The following is a 17,933-nucleotide window of genomic DNA, read 5'->3' as shown; positions in this document are numbered from 1 at the left end:
GTTTTTAGTCAGAATTTTTAATATATATACATATATTCCAATTTTTTTTCTTTTTTAATTCCCTTTTTACCTTTTTCTCCCTTTTTGGTGTTTTTTGTTTCTTTTTTCCCCTTTTTTTCCTCGCAATCTCTCTTTTTCTTTGTATTCCGACTTTCTATATAATCAAAATGTTCCCACTCTTTCAATGTAAATTTAATCTATCTTATATTTCTGCTTTCAACCTGCTAGGTGGATAGGTGAACTGGGGCAGCACATAGCAGTTTAGCCTGCTGTGCGAAGCCTGCCTCATCTATCTATATTATCTATATACACATTATAAAAGTGAAACTCTGTCTGTGTGTATGTGGCACGGGTGTCTGCTCACACAGACAGCCTCCGGCCTCCACAAACAGGATACAGTTCCCAATGCTGAGGAGTCACCAAGTCACTCCCTCCCAGGACATTGCAGGTTACAGCAAGCACATCCCAGTGTTCCTCTCTCTCCCCATTTGCATGACCCCGCCCACTGCCTCTCCCTTAACCCTGTCTTACCCTTTCCTATGTCACACAGCAAACAGAGGAATTGATTAGCAACTGAACATACTAGAGAAAGGTTTGGGGAGAATTCACCATAATTTAGAGGAGTTGTAGGGACTGAGATGTATAGTTCACCTGCAATCTAAAAGCACGATGGACCTGGAACTAACTTGGCAGACAGACCCAACATGGCTACATTTGCATACTGGCAGGGTTTGGGGGTGATTGGCCTTGACATCTGGAGTTATAGTTCACCTGTATTCAGAGAACACTGAACCCATCTGATGATGGATCTGGACCCAACTTGACACACAAATTCAACATGGCCAACTGGGAATGCTGGTGGACTTTGAAGGTGATTGACCTTTATCTCTGGGAGTTATAGTTCCATGAGCCCTCTGAACCCCACCAATGACAGATCTGGACCAAACTTGGCACACAGACCCAACAGACCTTGGCATCACAGAATTATAGTTCATCCGCAGAGAACACTGAACCCAACAAGTGATGGATCTTGGCCAAACTTGGCACACAGGCCCAACATGGCCAAATGTGAATACTAGCAGAGTTTGGGGAGGACTGACCCAATTTTTTTTGAGAATTGCAGTTCACCCACATCCTAATGGGAGCATTCATAAAGAAATACAGGAAAGACTGAGTCCCCCCCGCCCTAAGACATAGTGTAACATATGATCAAACTGAGAATCCCTAACATCCAAAAACAAAACATGCCTTTTTCAAATAACCTGGGCACCGCGGGGTCCCCAAGCTAGTATATCATAAATAGAGGAATGATGGCCACCTCCCAAACCCACAAAAGTAACGGGGGTTCATTACATTGCATTTAAAAAAAACTGAAGGAGAGCAGCAGAGCTATGCCCTGGATGCAAACCGAAGCAGTTCTTTAAAGATACCAAAAATATATATTTATATCCAAAGATGTTAAGCTGGCGTAGAAATAAAATCAATCCAAGTTGTTTTTAAAATAATACAAAGAATAAACATAATTTCAATAGACTGAACACATGCCAATTCCAGTTATGAAGGTTTAAGTAAATTACACAAGTAAATTACAAAATTTGAAAAATGTTCTGTTACTGGTTTGAAAGTATTCTTTCCTGTTTCATTGTGCCGTCCTTACTTGGAAAGGAGTTGTTCTACTCCAGAAACTTGGTTTGTGTGGTCTCTTCCTTGGGTGTTTTGTTTCCTGTGTAGCATTCAGCATTTGCTTCAAAGGTCTTGACAACCCGTGTCTCCTCGTATATTCCAACTCTTTTTGCAGAGATTCGGTTTGGCCTCTTCTTCCGGCCCCAGATCTCTTCTGTATTATCTCCCAGGCTTCTCTTATTCTAGCTGTATGTTTTGTCGCTGGATTTCTGTTTGGTGTCCATTGCGTCATGATTCTCTCTGGATTTCTTCTTTGTGACTTTTGGTTGATCTTCAATTTATTCTTCTATTCTTTCATCCTTATTTGGCTCCTCCTCATATTGCTTTTCCTATTTCTGTCGTCTTTCTTTGGGGGCTGTAATGAAGTATGAATTTTTGATTTACAGATGTTATGCTTAATTGTGTGTTTGAGTTTTAAAAGGGTGAGTATTGCAGTTATTGCTTCTCTGCACTCAAAGGCTGGTTGCCATGGAGAAGTAGGCGGAGCCAACTGCCATTTTGATGAAGAGGTGCAGAGTTTAAAAAAAGGTTTTCAGTTTGTGCTCTGATGAGGCACAGGGAAGTTTGATCCTAAGTTGAAGGGATCAAAGGAGACTCAATTGTTCATTTTGAGTCGGATTAAAATAAGTTTGGTGACTTATTTTATGTATTCTGTGTCCTAGTAAGGAACAGAGAATCTGTATCACAGGGGTGACTACGGTTTAAAGTGGCAGAGGATGAAGTTCTGACTACTTTAAGTTAAAGAAAGACACTTTAGGGAGTTTGACTCACCTTATTCTAATATTGTAACTGTTAATGAAAGTGCCTCTAAGTGAGAATTGTAATCACTAAGCTCTGTGCCTGAATAAACTTGTTATTGTTCCTCCAACATCTAAGACTCTATTGCATATATTATAAACTAAGTTACACTGCCATCTTAAGTGAAGAAGAAGAAAGAAAAAAAAGTAAAAGGTCTCCTCTCCGAGTCTTTGGTGGCATCTTTACAATTTGGTGGCAGTCGTTAATTAGCAATCCCTTACAATTTGGTGGCAGCGGTGGGATAAAAAGATTCCCCCTGCCTAAAAGAACCTTAGACGTTCTTAGGTCCCTTTACAGGGGCCACTAGAGAATTCTTCAAGATGGGATTTATTTGATCCAGCTTTTTGTGGCACAGTTGATTAACCCATTGAGAATTTCCAGTGGTTTCATAACTTCTATACGTTTAGCCAATATCTTATTGTGATGTTTCCTTTTCTCCATTTTAGGAGGTTTCAACTGAACATTGGATTTGTTATGTGAGCACTTTTATCCAATAGATGTCGTTTGTAGATGTTGATAAGTTTTCAAATAAATGTTTTTTCTAAACAAGCTCCACTATAGGGTAACAGTGTAAATTATTATAATCAATTACTTGCTGGTAGAGAGTGATTATTTCATTGTTTTATTCCCTTCTCCTTCTTTAAATAGTCTTTGATTCCAAGGGGGTCTTGAGGGAAGGTAATCTGGCTGGGAAAGTTGGTCCGGGGTCGGCAGTATAGCTAAAAACAGCGGCAACTATTATGTGTGTGCACTTCCCTCCTCCTTTCTTCCCCTCAATGGCAATCCATCAAGGGAGATGCAATCCTTCAGGAGACTCCCACAAGATCACTGCTTCTTCAGTCAACACCACCGTTGTTCTCTTTGCACTTATCCTCGGCTTATTTATGTTGAGCCAGGTGAATCCCTGCCCTTATTTTGAGCTTGTCAGAGCCTTTCATCATTTCGTCTCCACCATTCCTAAACCAGAGGTCCAAGTCGAGGTCTTTGAATATCGATCGTTTCTAATTAGACAACCATACATCAGTATTGTTTGCGAAATTAGATGCTTGAAAAAGGCCAACTAGCTTCTAGAATGAGTACTACATGGGGGGTCAAGCTGGGCTACATACCGGCTAAGTAATTTTTAGTTTCTTTTTTCTTTATGTAATTGTGTAAGGGAGGGAGCTTCTAGGGCCCCTTTCACCCTCATTTTTAGAGCTGTTGGGATGAAACTTGCTTCAATGATAGAACACATTCACCACTCTTAGCCACTGCCCCAAGTTTCAGAACGTTTCACTCATTCACTGTTTCATTGGAAAACCCCAGAGGCCATCCAGCCCAACCCCCTTCTGCCAGGAAAGAAAAGCACAAACCACCCCAACAGATGTGCACTCAGCCTTTGAAATAATAACAACAAAAACAATAGGAAATCTACTAGGTCTACTTTGGAGTTACTGCCTCTCAGCTTTGCTTCCCTCTCCCAGAGGGGACCCAAAGTGGCTTACAATAAATAGGCAAAAATTCAATGCCTAAAAACAATGTAGAAACAACAATTCATATAAAATAGATACCATTACAAAATAAAATCACATTATAGGTTCCCTACCTTTGTGGTATAGGTTTTGTAAGGAAGCAGTATGTGAAGGACGTTTGTGGCCTAATTTGCTCTCAGTGTCTCCAGGTGCCTTGCTTTGGAAATGTGTATTGGATTATTTTGGGTGTAAGGATGAAATGATGAATCAAGTGTTTTTCCTGTTTGCAACTGTGTATATCGGACATGTGTTCCAGCAACTTAACTGTTAACAGCAGAACAGTTTGACTGATAGCCTGCTGCAGCCAATAGGTTGTGACTTCCGGCCGGAGAGGACTTCATCCTTCTACTGTGGAATGTGCTGTTATCAGTAGTGTGTGTGTGCTTCGCTGATCGGTAAGGAGAAAGCATGTCTGGAGTTTACATCATGTAAATACCTTTGTATATATTTGGAATAAAGCTTTTGAACCGCTGTGACCAGCTGATTTGCGACTGAGGTGTCCTTTGTCGGTACTGCTTCTCCGGACGAACAAGCGGTCTGACCGAGGAGGAATTGGTGAGAGTCAAAGGATCACCAATAAATCAGGGTGCTGCGGAGCTGATGTTTTCAAAACAACCCACCTTGACAATGGTTATGGGCCCAGTGATAAGCCCAGGATTTATGACCCCTGCCATGCTTCCTTCCGCGCAGTGAGAAGAAAGCTGATGGATGGTGAGAGTCAGCTACTGTGCAAGCCAAGAAATGGAAGCAAGAGCTGGAGAGGAACTCCAGTGAAGCTGCTGGAGAAGTGTGACTGCCAGAGATCTGCATTGGTGTGAGTTGCAGAGGGGCTTAAACTTGGGGAACTGAGGGTCACAGAAGCAGCCGATTCACTGGGAGATTGGGGTGTAATTCCAGAAGTTTCCAAGCAGGCTGAGAAGGGGCCTGGGAATTGGATTTAGCAGAGATGGCAGCTAACAACTTGATCACGGGAATTACTCTTCTTGGTCAGTAATGATGAGGTCCCTATTGGATTCAGAGGATCTCGGAAGAACTCTGGATGGTGCTGATCAGAATCCTAAGCACGTCAAGAAAGCTAAAGCGTATTTAGTGTTGTGCCTCCAACCAAACCAGCTTGTCCATGTTAGGAACAAGGACACTCCTCAAGAAATCTGGCAAGCCTTAAAGGATGTCCATCAGAGGGAGACTTGCATGTCTCAGATAATTTGGACTAAGAGGCTGTTTAACACAAAGCTTGTGAAAGGCCAGGAAGTAAGGAAGGAAGCATTTGGACAGTTTTAAAGAGATTTTGGTTGGGGGAGAAGAAAGAGGCTTGGAGTACACAGAGGCACAGAAGTGTTACATTGTGCTGTCCAGCCTGTCTGAAGACTGGGACTTTCTTGTACACTTTCCGAAACCTGTCTTTCCAAGACCTGTCTTTGGATTTGGTTTGTGGAAGGATCTTGGAGGAACTAGATCAAAGAGATTTGGAAAGGTCCCTGAAGAAGCAACAGCAACGCAGTGCGACTAAGAGGGAGCGCAAGTGGCGAGCTGTGGTCCAGACGGTGTGCCTGGGAATGGTGAGGAGGTTGCAGCTTTTAGAGTCAAAACGCAGCGATGTTTTGAATGCCATCAGCCTGGACATTTTGCCAGGAATTGCCCAGTCAATGTGATGTCTCATGGGCCATGTAGTCCCGTTCCTAGTACTATTGTGGCAGACGAAGAGGAAAACTTGGGTTTCCCACCGATTCAGCCAGAATCGGAGCCCCTGCACCTGGAGGATGTTTGCCCTCAAGAAGTCAGCCAAACAAGCCTTGGGCAGAACTCTCCCCCGTTTTCTCGAAAGGACAATTATAATAGAGATAGAGGAGCTAGGGAGGCGAATCGCCGGTCTCTCAGAATCGCTGCCAGACAATTAGCTGATTAAGTCTGCTTCCCTTGGGAAATTCTAAGGAGTCATGCATCTGGACACAGTTTGGGTTTCACTTCTAGTTCTCCAGGGAAAGTGTTCTTCTGGCGGGAAACGAGACCCTATTTAGGTGTTTTGCCGCAAAGGAAACCTTGCGGAGTCAACTCGTCAGCTTGAGGAGTGAGATCGTGTGTGGACTACGCAACTCCAGTTCCTTGTTTCCAGGACCAAGTTTCAAGCCTGCCTTGTTCCCCGGACCTCGCCACGGACCTTGTTCTTGCTTCTTGTTGCCACGTATCAAGTCTTGTTTTGCCAAGAATCTAGTTTGTTTTCCAGCCCTGTTGTCAAGCTTCAATGGACTAAAAGACCTTGTCTTCTCCCCACACTTGCTTGGCAAGTGTGTGTTTCGGTTATTGGATTATAACTTTGGACCTTAATATCTTATATTGGACATTATTTTCCTGGACTATATTTGACCTTTCCTGAAAGGTCTATTTCTGAACTTTATTCTTCACTTGTTTTTATTGACTTTATATATTCCTTTAATAAAGATATTAGATAGATTCTGGTCTCTGCGCATGGTTATTGGTGCTCTGCAGCCTGGGTCCTGACAGTCAACAAGTCGAGGTCTTTCAGAGGCAGAGGAGCCTGTGGGAAAAGAAGATTTTCAACAATAACAAAGCCCCAGGTGTTCATGGCTGCAGCTAATGGCAGAGTTCCAGAGAGGAATCATGAAAGTAAAAAAGGTTTTGTGACTGACAATTTAAATGTACCACTTCATAATTCCTGTGCACATTACTTACGTAGAGTGATGGGACATGTAAGTTTTCGTGGTTTGGAACAATTGGCAAAGGTCTGCCCAGATTTATGGATGTTAAAGTGTGACAAGTTTTTAGATTGTTCCATTTGTAAGCAGGTCAAAGTAAAGTCTTTTCCTGTTGCGAAAGAAAGTAAGCTCAAAGTTAAAAGACCATTTGAAGTCATACACACTGACCTGGGAGGTCCTTATCCTGAAAGTGAAGGGAAATCAAGATATATTTTTGTGACTGTGGATAGGTCCACCAGATATGGTTTTGTATTCCTGTTGAAAAATAAGAGTGAGGCTTTTGAGAAATTTAGACAATGGGTACATATGATAGAACGTGCATTTCCTTTCAAGGTATCCTCTTTAATTACAGATAGAGGGGGAGAATTTTGTGGAAACAATTTCCAACACTGGCTTAGAGAGATGGGCATACAACATAAAACCACCAATCCCTATACACCAGCAGAAAATGGATTTGCAGAAAGAAGGATAGGGGTACTTCAGACCATGAAAGATTGTATGAGATTTTGAAGCACCTAGTAGCCTCTGGGAGGAGGCTTTTCAAGCGGCTAATCATGTTCACAATAGAGTGTGGTGCTCAGCCATCAAACAGACTCCATACTTTGCCTTGTACAATAGACCCCCAAACCTAAAATATCTAAGAATCTTTGGTCAGTATGCCCAGGTTTTGATTCCAGCCCAAATGGAGAAGGCTGAGGTTTGTGGGATATATGGGCAACAAGTACAGATTTTACAGTGGGGATGGAAAGGTGGTACTCTCGAGGAGTGCATATTTCAAGACACATAGTGAATGGGAGAAAGTATACTGTAACAAGGAAGTATTCGTACAAACCAGACACGAAGACTCTGCAAATGGAGGGGAGGACACAGGTAGTGAGTCAGAGAGGGAAGAGGAATCACTCTCAGACAGTAAAAGTGTTCAAGATGTTCCCTCGCCTCACACAAGACTGAGGGAGAGAAGAAGGTTAAGAAATATAAAGCCTCAATCCAGTGATGAAGAACTTAGCGGATCAGACAATATAGTATTGAGGAGAAGCAAAAGAGTTCAAAAACCACCAGATAGATATGGTAATCCCACCATGTATCAAGTAGAAGTGAGCGCACAAGATGGTGATGAGCCTGAGAGCTTTAGTCAGGCCATGAACAGTCCCAATGCTGAAGACTGGAGAGAGGCAATGGACAATGAGTTTAATTCCTTGATATAACAAAAGGTGTTTGACATTGTAGATAGACCCAGTAATCAGAAAGTTGTAGGATGCAAATGGGTTTATAAGAAAAAGATTCTTCCAGATGGAGAGATCAAATACAAGACTAGTAGCCAAAGGGTTTACACAATCCAAGTTTGAGAATTATGATGAAACATTTGCTCCCGCTGCCAAGCCAGAGAGTTTAAGACTGATGTTAACACTGGCAGCCCAGAAACAAATGCAAGTTCGGCACTTTGATTTTGAAACAGCTTATCTTAATGCTCCTTTACAGGAACAAATATATATGGAACAAGCACCAGGATTTTGTGTTAAAGGTAATAAAGTTTGTCTCCTCAGGAAAGCTTTATACGGGCTACGTATAAAGCTTGGGTATAAACTTGGGTTCAAAAGAAGCATTGCAGATGCATGTGTTTACACAAGAAGTACAAAGGAAGAACGGGTAGGACTTCTTCTCTACGTGGACGACCTATGTGTTGTAGCTCAAGGAACAGATAAAATTTTAAAAGTTCAAAGAGAATTGGGAAATAACTTCAGATTGAAAGATTTGGGTCATTTGAAAAATTACATAGGTCTAGAGGTTGACAGATCTGAAGAAGGAATGATAATCTTAAGTCAAAGAAAGAAAATCGAACAAGTAATTTTCCTCCCAGGAAAATCTCCTCTATGTACCAGGCCCTAGGGAGGTACGCCTGGAAGCTACAAGGCATAGAGCCTTTTAGACCTATGCTCCAATTCTGTGGAACTCATTGCCTCCATATATTAGAGCAATGTCAGGGAAGTCATAGGGAGGAGGGAGCAAGCTTGTTTTCTGCTGCCCTGCAGACTAGGACACGGAACAATGGCTTCAAACTGCAGGAAAGAAAGGAGATTCCACCTGAACATCAGGAAGAACTTCCTCACTGTGAGAAGGGCTGTTCGACAGTGGAACTCTGCCCCAGACTGTGGTGGAGGCTCCTTTCTTGGAGGCTTTTAAGCAGAGGCTGGATGGCCATCTGTCGGGGGTGCTTTGAATGCGATTTCTTAGCAGGGGGTTGGACTGGATGGCCCATGAGGTCTCTTCCAACTCTACTATTCTATGATTCTATGATTCTAGGACTTGTTCTCCAGACCCTTGATCATTTTAGTTGCCCTCCTCTGGACACCTTCCAGCTTGTCAACATCTCCCTTCAATTGTGGTGCCCAGAATTGGACACAGTGTGATTCCAGGTGTGGTCTGACCAAGGCAGAATAGAGGGGAGCAGGACTTCCCTGGATCTAGACGCTATTCCCCTATTGATGCAGGCCAGAATCCCATGGGCTTTTTTAGCTGCCGCATCACATTGTTGGCTCATGTTTAACTTGTTGTCCACGAGGACTCCAAGGTCTTTTTCGTACACATTGCTGTCTAGCCAGGCGTCCCCCATTCTGTATCTTTGATTTCCATTTTTTCTGCCGAAATGCAGTATCTTGCATTTGTCCCTGTTGAACTTCATTTTGTTAGTTTCGGCCCATCTCTCTAGTCTGTCAAGATCGTTTTGAATTCTGCTCCTGTCTTCTGGAGTGTTGACTATCCCTCCCAGTTAGGTGTCATCTGCAAACTTGATGATCATGCCTTCTAACCCTTTGTCTAAGTTGTTAATAAAGATGTTAAACAGAACCGGGCCCAGGGCAGAACCCTGCTTGTGGCACTCCACTCGTGACTTCTTTCCAAGATGAGGAAGACGAATTGGTGAGCATCCTTTGGGTTCGTTCGCTTAGCCAATTACAGATCCACCTAACCGTAGTTTTGTCTAGCCCACATTTTACTAGTTTGTTTGCCAGAAGATCGTGAGGAACTTTGTCGAAGGCCTTACTGAAATCTAGGTACGCTACATCCACTGCATTCCCTGTATCGACCCAACTCGTAACTCTATCGAAAAAAGAGATCAGATTAGTCTGGCATGACTTGTTTTTGGTAAATCCGTGTTGACTATTAGCAATGACTGCATTTGTTTCTAAGTGTTCGCAGACCACTTCCTTAATGAACTTTTCCAGAATTTTGCCTGATATCGATGTGAGGCTGACCGGACGGTAATTGTTTGGGTCGTTCTTTTTTCCCTTCTTGAAGATAGGGACCACATTCGCCCTCCTCCAATCTGCTGGGACTTCTCCCGTTCTCCAAGAACTCTCGAAGATAATTGCCAGTGGTTCTGAAATAACATCCGCTAGTTCCTTCAGTACTCTTGGATGTAGCTGATCTGGCCCTGAGGACTTGAATTTGTTTAGAGCGGCCAGGTGTTCCTGGACAACTTGTTTCCCTATTTGGGGTTGGATTTCCCCCAATCCTTCGTCCATTCCATGTTGCTGAGGTTGAAGATGGCTTTCTTTTTGTGAGAAGACTGAGGCAAAGAAGGCATTAAGTAGTTCTGCCTTTTCCCTGTCCCCTGTCGCCATCACCCCATCTTCTCCTTGCAATGGCCCTATCGCCTCCTTTTTCTTCCTTTTTCTACCAACGTAAGCAAAAAAGCCTTTTTTGTTGTTTTTTATGTCCCTGGCAAGCCTGAGCTCATTTTGCGCTTTAGCCTTGCGAACCTTTTCCCTACAGGTGTTGGCTATACGTTTGAATTCTTCTTTGGTGATTTCTCCCCTTTTCCACTTCTTGTGCATGTCACTTTTGAGCTTTAGCTCAGTTAGAAGTTCTTTGGACATCCATTCTGGCTTCTTTGCACTTGTCTTATTTTTCTTCTTTGTTGGCACTGTTTGCATTTGCGCCTTGAGTATTTCACTTTTGAAAAACTCCCATCCATCCTTAACTCCCTTGTTTTTTAATATCGGCGTCCATGGAATGCCGCTCAGTAATTCCTTCATTTTTTGGAAGTCAGCTCTCTTAAAGTCCAGAATGCGTGTCTGACTTGTCTTAGTTTCAGCATTCCTTTGTATTGCAAACTGCAGGAGCACATGGTCACTTGCCCCTAAGGATCCAACCACTTCAACTGTATTGATCAGGTCTTCCACATTTGTTAAGATTAGATCAAGAGTTGCTGATCCCCTTGTTGCCTCTTCTACCTTCTGGACCATAAAATTATCTGCAAGGCAAGTGAGGAATTTGTTGGACTTTGTACTCTTGGCTGAGTTTGTTTTCCAGCAGATATCGGGATAATTGAAATCGCCCATGACTACTATATCTCTTCTTTGTGCCTGATTGGTCAGCTGTTCACAGAAAGCTTCATCAAGTCCTTCATCCTGACTCGGAGGTCTGTAGTAGCCTCCCCTCCTATGAGGGGAGTGTTATGATTGAGCCTCATGGCTCTGTTACTGACAGACGTGGGCGTAAGACTCCTCGAGAGTCAGATACTCTCGAGGAGCGAGAAAGAAAAAGACTGCGAGACATTTTTGCAGCACCGTCTGATGAAGAGTCTTTTGAGGGGTTTACGGAGAGAATGGAGGAGGGGCTGGTTAGCTCGGAGGAGGATGAGATGGATTGGACTCGGGTAAGGGAGGAATTGGGTGCCACTGGTCATGATGGGATAGAAGATGAATGGGGACTTTCAGGATTAGACCCATGGCTTAGCTGGAGGGATGGGACGGGATCCACAGCTGGAGATGCTGTGGGGCGTAGTCAGAGGTGTTCCAGCTCTGATGAGGAAAGTGATGAGGAAACGCCCGGGTTAAGAAGGACAGCTGACAGTGATGAGGATTTGTAACTGGCATAAAATGGGGCTTGGGAGCAATTGCAAATTGCGTTGGGCAAGGTAATCTGGACGAACGCTTGGGATCTGTGTGGGACGCTTTCCTGAAGACTGGTGTGTTTTCCTGTGCTGAGACCTTGACCTTCCGTCGTCTTCTTGACGGACGCCATCTCCTGCTTTGAAAACTCGGATTGAACTGACCACGGCTTGTCTTCCCCCTTCTGGACTTGGAAACTACAAACGTCTACTTCTGGCTTTGAACCACGGAAAGGAACTGGGTCTACTCTTCTGCTACAATCCTTGGCTGATCTGTTCGTGTTGGAAATCCTGTCTGCTGTGTGTGTGGGAGCGACGCAAGTTCCTCTAAGCACAGTGTTGGCAGCAGAGAGGAATCTGCTGCCAATTAGTTACATTCTTTTGTATCTTTTGTTCCTCGGCTTTTGTTTTGTTTACCCTCAGGCTGAAGCAAGCAGTTTGTTTTTACCCGGATTAAACTTCGGTTTAATCCGGTTTATCTTTTGTACGTTTTTTCCTTGTCCCTTTTTTGCTCCTAAAGGCTAAAATTGCCTGGCCCTTGTGTTTTACGGGCACTTTTGAGTTCTGTAATTAAATAAACTCTGTTATCTTGAACCTTGTGGCGTTCTGTCCATGACAGATTGCCCAACGCCATAAAAAGTTTATTGCAGCAATAAACCCGTCAGGAAGACGATGGAGGAATTAAGAGCCAAATTTGACCTATTACAAACGGCTTTTACCGTTAGCCAAGCTGCTCATGCTGTGAAAGGACATGTTTTGACTCCTGAACGCTTTGATGGGACCAGGTGCAAGTTGCTAACCTTTTTGGCACAAGTGGAGCTTTATTTTTCCCAGCTCAGTGCTCATGCTTTTCCTACAGACACTAGCAAGGTGGCATTTATTTTGAGTTTGTTGACCGGTCCCGCAGGACAATGGGCCACTAATTTAATTTTGGGAAATGACCCAGTCAAAGACAATTTGGATAATTTCAAAAAGTTATTAATTGACACTTTTGGGGATCCTCTCCGCACGGAGAATGCTGGGTGGGCTCTGTATCGGTTGAAACAGGGAAAGGGGACTGTTTTGGATTACTTAAATAAGTTTAACTTGTATCGCCACCAGCTGGATTGGGGGGAAAATGCATTCATGCTTTTATTTACTGCCGGGTTAAGTGATATGCTCCAGGATGAATTAGCACGCTTGGAGCCGGCTGAAAATTGGGATGCCTTAGTAGCTAAGGTGCTGCGTTTAGACGCAAGGTTCGAGGCTCGTAGACACTCGAAAGCAATGTGTGCGCCACCCATGCATATTACCAGGGCACCTGTGGTGATGGGGGAAGAGCCTATGGAGCTTGGGGTCTTTAAAAAGCTGTCTACAGAGGAAAAGAGCCGTAGGAGGCAGCTGGGTTTGTGTTTGTACTGTGGGAATGCGGGGCATTTTGCCAAAAACTGTAATGTGAAACCTTCCCAGCTTTCGGGAAAAGGCTAGCCCTAGTGCGACGTGAGTCCAACGCACTAGGGCTCCTCAAGCAGTCAACTGAGGGGAGGAAGCATGTTTTCATACCCATTACATTATCTGTTGGGGGAAGGGAACTTGTTTCTACTTTGGCACTGCTGGACTCAGGGGCTACGGTCTCTTATGTAGATATTGAGTTTGCTAGGAAGCATGGCATTCCTAGAGTGCGCAAAGCATGCGACGTGTGGGTGGAAGGAGCAGATGGGAGACTGCTGGAGACTGGGGTGGTTAACCATGAAACCTCAGTAGTAATGTGGGAGGTGCAGGGAGTAACGGGAACGTTTGTGTGGGATATTACGAGCTTGCCTAGATATGACGTGATCCTGGGGATGGATTGGCTAGCTGTAGTAAATCCACAAGTAGATTGGGCGACACGTAAAGTAACCTTAAAGAGGCAGGACTGTTGCATTCTGAATGTTACTCAATCTGATATGGAGGGAGTGCCTGCTGAGTATGGGGAGTTCTCTGATGTGTTTTGTAAAAGAGAAGCAGACAAATTACCACCGCACAGGCCATATGATTGCGCCATCAAGTTAGCAGAAGGTGCGAAATTGCCAGCAGGAAGGTTGTATGCCTTGACTGTACCGGAAAGGCAAGCTTTGCGGGAGTTTCTAGATGAAAATTTAGCCAAGGGGTTTATTCGCCCATCTAGTTCACCAACTGCGGCACCAGTATTTTTTGTAGCCAAAAAGACTGGGGAACTTAGGCTGGTCTGCGACTATAGGATCCTAAACAAATACACCATTCGGGATAGGTACCCGCTACCTTTAATCTCGGAACTATTATCAAGGGTGCAAGGGGCTAAGGTCTTTACCAAGCTTGACCTGCGGGGGGCATATAACTTAATCCGTATACAGGAAGGGGATGAATGGAAGACGGCATTTAACACGTGTTTCGGATGCCACGAGTTCCGAGTCATGCCTTTCGGACTTTGCAACGCTCCTGCGGTCTTCCAGAGGTTCATGAACGATGTGTTCAGGGACCTAATTGACCAATTTTTAGTGATTTATTTGGATGATATCTTGATTTTTTCTAAGGACGAGAAAGAACATCGTCAACATGTCAAGCAGGTTCTGCACCGTCTGCGGGCTAATGGGCTTTTCGCCAAGGCGTCCAAGTGCGTCTTTCATGTGCCTGAAGTGGAGTTCCTAGGTCATGTAGTGTCAGGTAGGGAACTTAAAATGGACCCACATAAGGTTGACGCCGTCAACTCATGGCAGGAGCTTAAGACTAAGAAGGATGTACAAAGGTTCTTAGGTTTCGCTAACTACTACCGGGAGTTTATTCCGAACTTTGCAAAGCTCACGGTACCTTTGACGCAGCTCCTGCGTAAGAAACAGCCATTTGTGTGGGGGCGGGAAGCTCACGATGCGTTTCTACAACTTAAGTCTAGTTTTCAATCGGATAACATACTAACACATCCTGATGTTGACAAACCGTTCGTGGTAGAAGCGGACGCTTCTAGCTACGCGTTGGGGGCTGTATTGTCTCAGAAGGATTCCTCAGGGACCTTGCGTCCCTGTGGATTTTACTCGTGGCAACTAACACCCTTCGAGCAGAACTATACCATATGGGAGAAGGAGTTGTTGGCGATTAAGGTGGCGTTTGAGGTGTGGCGGCACTGGCTTGAAGGGGCACGGCACCAGATCGTGGTCAGATCTGATCACAAGAACTTAGAACACTTGCAAACAGCAAAGAAGTTAAACCAGCGTCAAATCCGATGGGCTTTGTTTTTCTCCAGGTTTAACTTCAAGGTGCAGTTCGTGGAGGGGAAGGCAAACTTGCGGGCCGATGCTTTATCCCGCAAGCCGGAGTTTAAGACCAATGAGCAGGTAGTATGTCAGACCATCTTGCCTACTGCCTCTCTATGTGTTGTAGATAATGAGCTCGGGTTACATGACCAGATCCTTGAGGCTCAGAGGGATGATGTCTGGACTCAGGAACAACTGATGTTGCTATCAGCAGGTAACCGTACAATACTGCCGCATCTACAAGATCAAGACGGAGTATTGGTACGCAGGGGGCAGGTCTATGTACCAGTGGGGGCCCTCAGGTTGGAGGTGATTAGAGCCCACCATGACGAACCCATGGCTGGGCACTTTGGCAGGTTCAAGACCGTACAGCTTATCACCAGGAGCTACTGGTGGCCAAAGATGCGGCAAGACATTTTGCGCTTTTGTGACAGCTGCGCTATTTGCCAGCAGAGTAAGACGCCTGTTGGGCGCCCTAGAGGGTTGTTGTCGTCTCTACCTGTTCCAGAGAGGCCATGGCAAATCATTTCCATGGATTTTATTTCGGATTTACCTAAGTCTGGGGGTTATACTTGTATTTGGGTGGTGGTGGATTTATTTAGCAAACTGGCTCATTTTATTCCTTGTTCAACCATTCCGGCGGCCCCTACGTTGGCCTTACTATTTACTAAGCACATCTATCGTTTGCACGGAGCACCCGAGGTGATTATTTCAGATAGGGCTCCGCAATTTGTGTCACGCTTTTGGAAACACTTCCATGAGTGCTTAGGGACTAAGTTAAACGTTTCTTCAGCTTTTCATCCACAAACGGATGGACAGTCTGAACGGGTTAATGGGCTCTTAGAGCAGTACTTGCGTTGTTTTTGCTTGGATCAACCCACGGCTTGGGTGAAGTGGTTACCGGTGGCTAAGTTCGCTTACAACAATGCGGTGCACGCGTCTAGTCAGCATACGCCATTTGAGCTAACTTATGGTTTTCACCCACGGGGAGGTGTGGCGCCGTCGACCAATGTGGTCTCTTCGGACCCTGTGTACCGCTCTTCGGAAATGGCTGCATTGCATGATGTTGCCCGTCGCTTACTGTTGGAAGCTAAGGCAACGCAAAAGACTCAGGCTGACCGCCACAGGCAGGCAGGGGAGGAATTGGAAGAAGGGGATTTGGTGTGGTTATCTTCCAAACATATTAAACAGGCTGGGGGAAAGTTTGCGCCTCGGTATTTGGGTCCCTTTCCTATCGTTAAAAAGATTTCTTCCGTTGCGTTTCGTTTGCGTTTACCGTCTAGTTTAAAGGTCCATCCAGTCTTTCATCGTTCGCTGTTGAAACTAGATACCTCTAGTCGTCGTGGTGCTATAGCGGAGGGTATCACTGCCACTTCTCCGCCATCGGGGGAGGAGGCCTTTGTGAGAGGGGATAGTGTTATGATTGAGCCTCATGGCTCTGTTACTGACAGACGTGGGCGTAAGACTCCTCGAGAGTCAGATACTCTCGAGGAGCGAGAAAGAAAAAGACTGCGAGACATTTTTGCAGCACCGTCTGACGAAGAGTCTTTTGAGGGGTTTACGGAGAGAATGGAGGAGGGGCTGGTTAGCTCGGAGGAGGATGAGATGGATTGGACTCGGGTAAGGGAGGAATTGGGTGCCACTGGTCATGATGGGATAGAAGATGAATGGGGACTTTCAGGATTAGACCCATGGCTTAGCTGGAGGGATGGGACGGGATCCACAGCTGGAGATGCTGTGGGGCGTAGTCAGAGGTGTTCCAGCTCTGATGAGGAAAGTGATGAGGAAACGCCCGGGTTAAGGAGGACAGCTGACAGTGATGAGGATTTGTAACTGGCATAAAATGGGGCTTGGGAGCAATTGCAAATTGCGTTGGGCAAGGTAATCTGGACGAACGCTTGGGATCTGTGTGGGACGCTTTCCTGAAGACTGGTGTGTTTTCCTGTGCTGAGACCTTGACCTTCCGTCGTCTTCTTGACGGACGCCATCTCCTGCTTTGAAAACTCGGATTGAACTGACCACGGCTTGTCTTCCCCCTTCTGGACTTGGAAACTACAAACGTCTACTTCTGGCTTTGAACCACGGAAAGGAACTGGGTCTACTCTTCTGCTACAATCCTTGGCTGATCTGTTCGTGTTGGAAATCCTGTCTGCTGTGTGTGTGGGAGCGACGCAAGTTCCTCTAAGCACAGTGTTGGCAGCAGAGAGGAATCTGCTGCCAATTAGTTACATTCTTTTGTATCTTTTGTTCCTCGGCTTTTGTTTTGTTTACCCTCAGGCTGAAGCAAGCAGTTTGTTTTTACCCGGATTAAACTTCGGTTTAATCCGGTTTATCTTTTGTACGTTTTTTCCTTGTCCCTTTTTTGCTCCTAAAGGCTAAAATTGCCTGGCCCTTGTGTTTTACGGGCACTTTTGAGTTCTGTAATTAAATAAACTCTGTTATCTTGAACCTTGTGGCGTTCTGTCCATGACAGGGAGGCTTAAAGAACTGGGCATGTTTAGCCTGCAGAAGAGAAGGCTGAGAGGAGACATGATAGCCATGTGCAAATATGTGAGGGGACGTCATAGGGAGGAGGGAGCAAGCTTGTTTTCTGCTGCCCTGGAGACTAGGACGCGGAGCAATGGCTTCAAACTACAGGAAAGGAGATTCCACCTGAACATCAGGAAGAACTTCCTCACTGTGAGAAGGGCTGTTCAGCAGTGGAACTCTCTCCCCCAGACTGTGGTGGAGGCTCCTTTCTTGGAGGCTTTTAAGCAGAGGCTGGATGGCCATCTGTCAGGGGTGCTTTGAATGCGATTTCAACTGTTAACAGCAGGCCAGTTTGACTGATAGCCTGCTGCAGCCAATAGGTCGTGACTTCCGGACAGAGAGGACGTTCATCCTTCTACTGTGGAATGTGCTGCTATCAGTAGTGTGTGTGTGCTTCGCTGATCGGCAAGCATGTCTGCAACGAGCGATGGACTTTGCATCTTGTAAATACCTTTGTATATATTTGGAATAAAGCTTTTGAACCGCTGCGACCAGCTGATTTGTGACGAGCAAGCAGTCTGACTGAGGAGGAATTGGTGAGAGTAAAAGGATCACCAATAAA

General features: G+C 45.0%; 1 protein-coding gene across 6 annotated transcripts in view; it reads left to right on the top strand.

Annotated features, from left to right (window-relative positions):
- LOC100562976 (zinc finger protein 658B) overlaps positions 1-17,933 on the top strand; it is a 488,523-nt gene that overhangs the window by 453,265 nt on the left and 17,325 nt on the right. Inside the window, exon 4 of one of the 6 annotated variants that reach the window (XR_010003727.1) lies at positions 2,928-9,631. The exons of the other annotated variants lie outside the window; for them this stretch is intronic. The gene's annotated coding sequence lies outside the window, so the exon portion shown is untranslated. Of the gene's footprint in view, positions 1-2,927; positions 9,632-17,933 lie in introns of those variants that run through there. 6 annotated transcript variants of the gene reach the window in all.

The sequence above is a fragment of the Anolis carolinensis genome, chromosome 2 (genome assembly GCF_035594765.1).
Source record: "Anolis carolinensis isolate JA03-04 chromosome 2, rAnoCar3.1.pri, whole genome shotgun sequence".
Lineage (NCBI taxonomy): Eukaryota > Metazoa > Chordata > Lepidosauria > Squamata > Dactyloidae > Anolis > Anolis carolinensis.
Note: the sequence above shows the minus strand (reverse complement) of the source record. Positions and strands in the feature narration are given on the sequence as shown.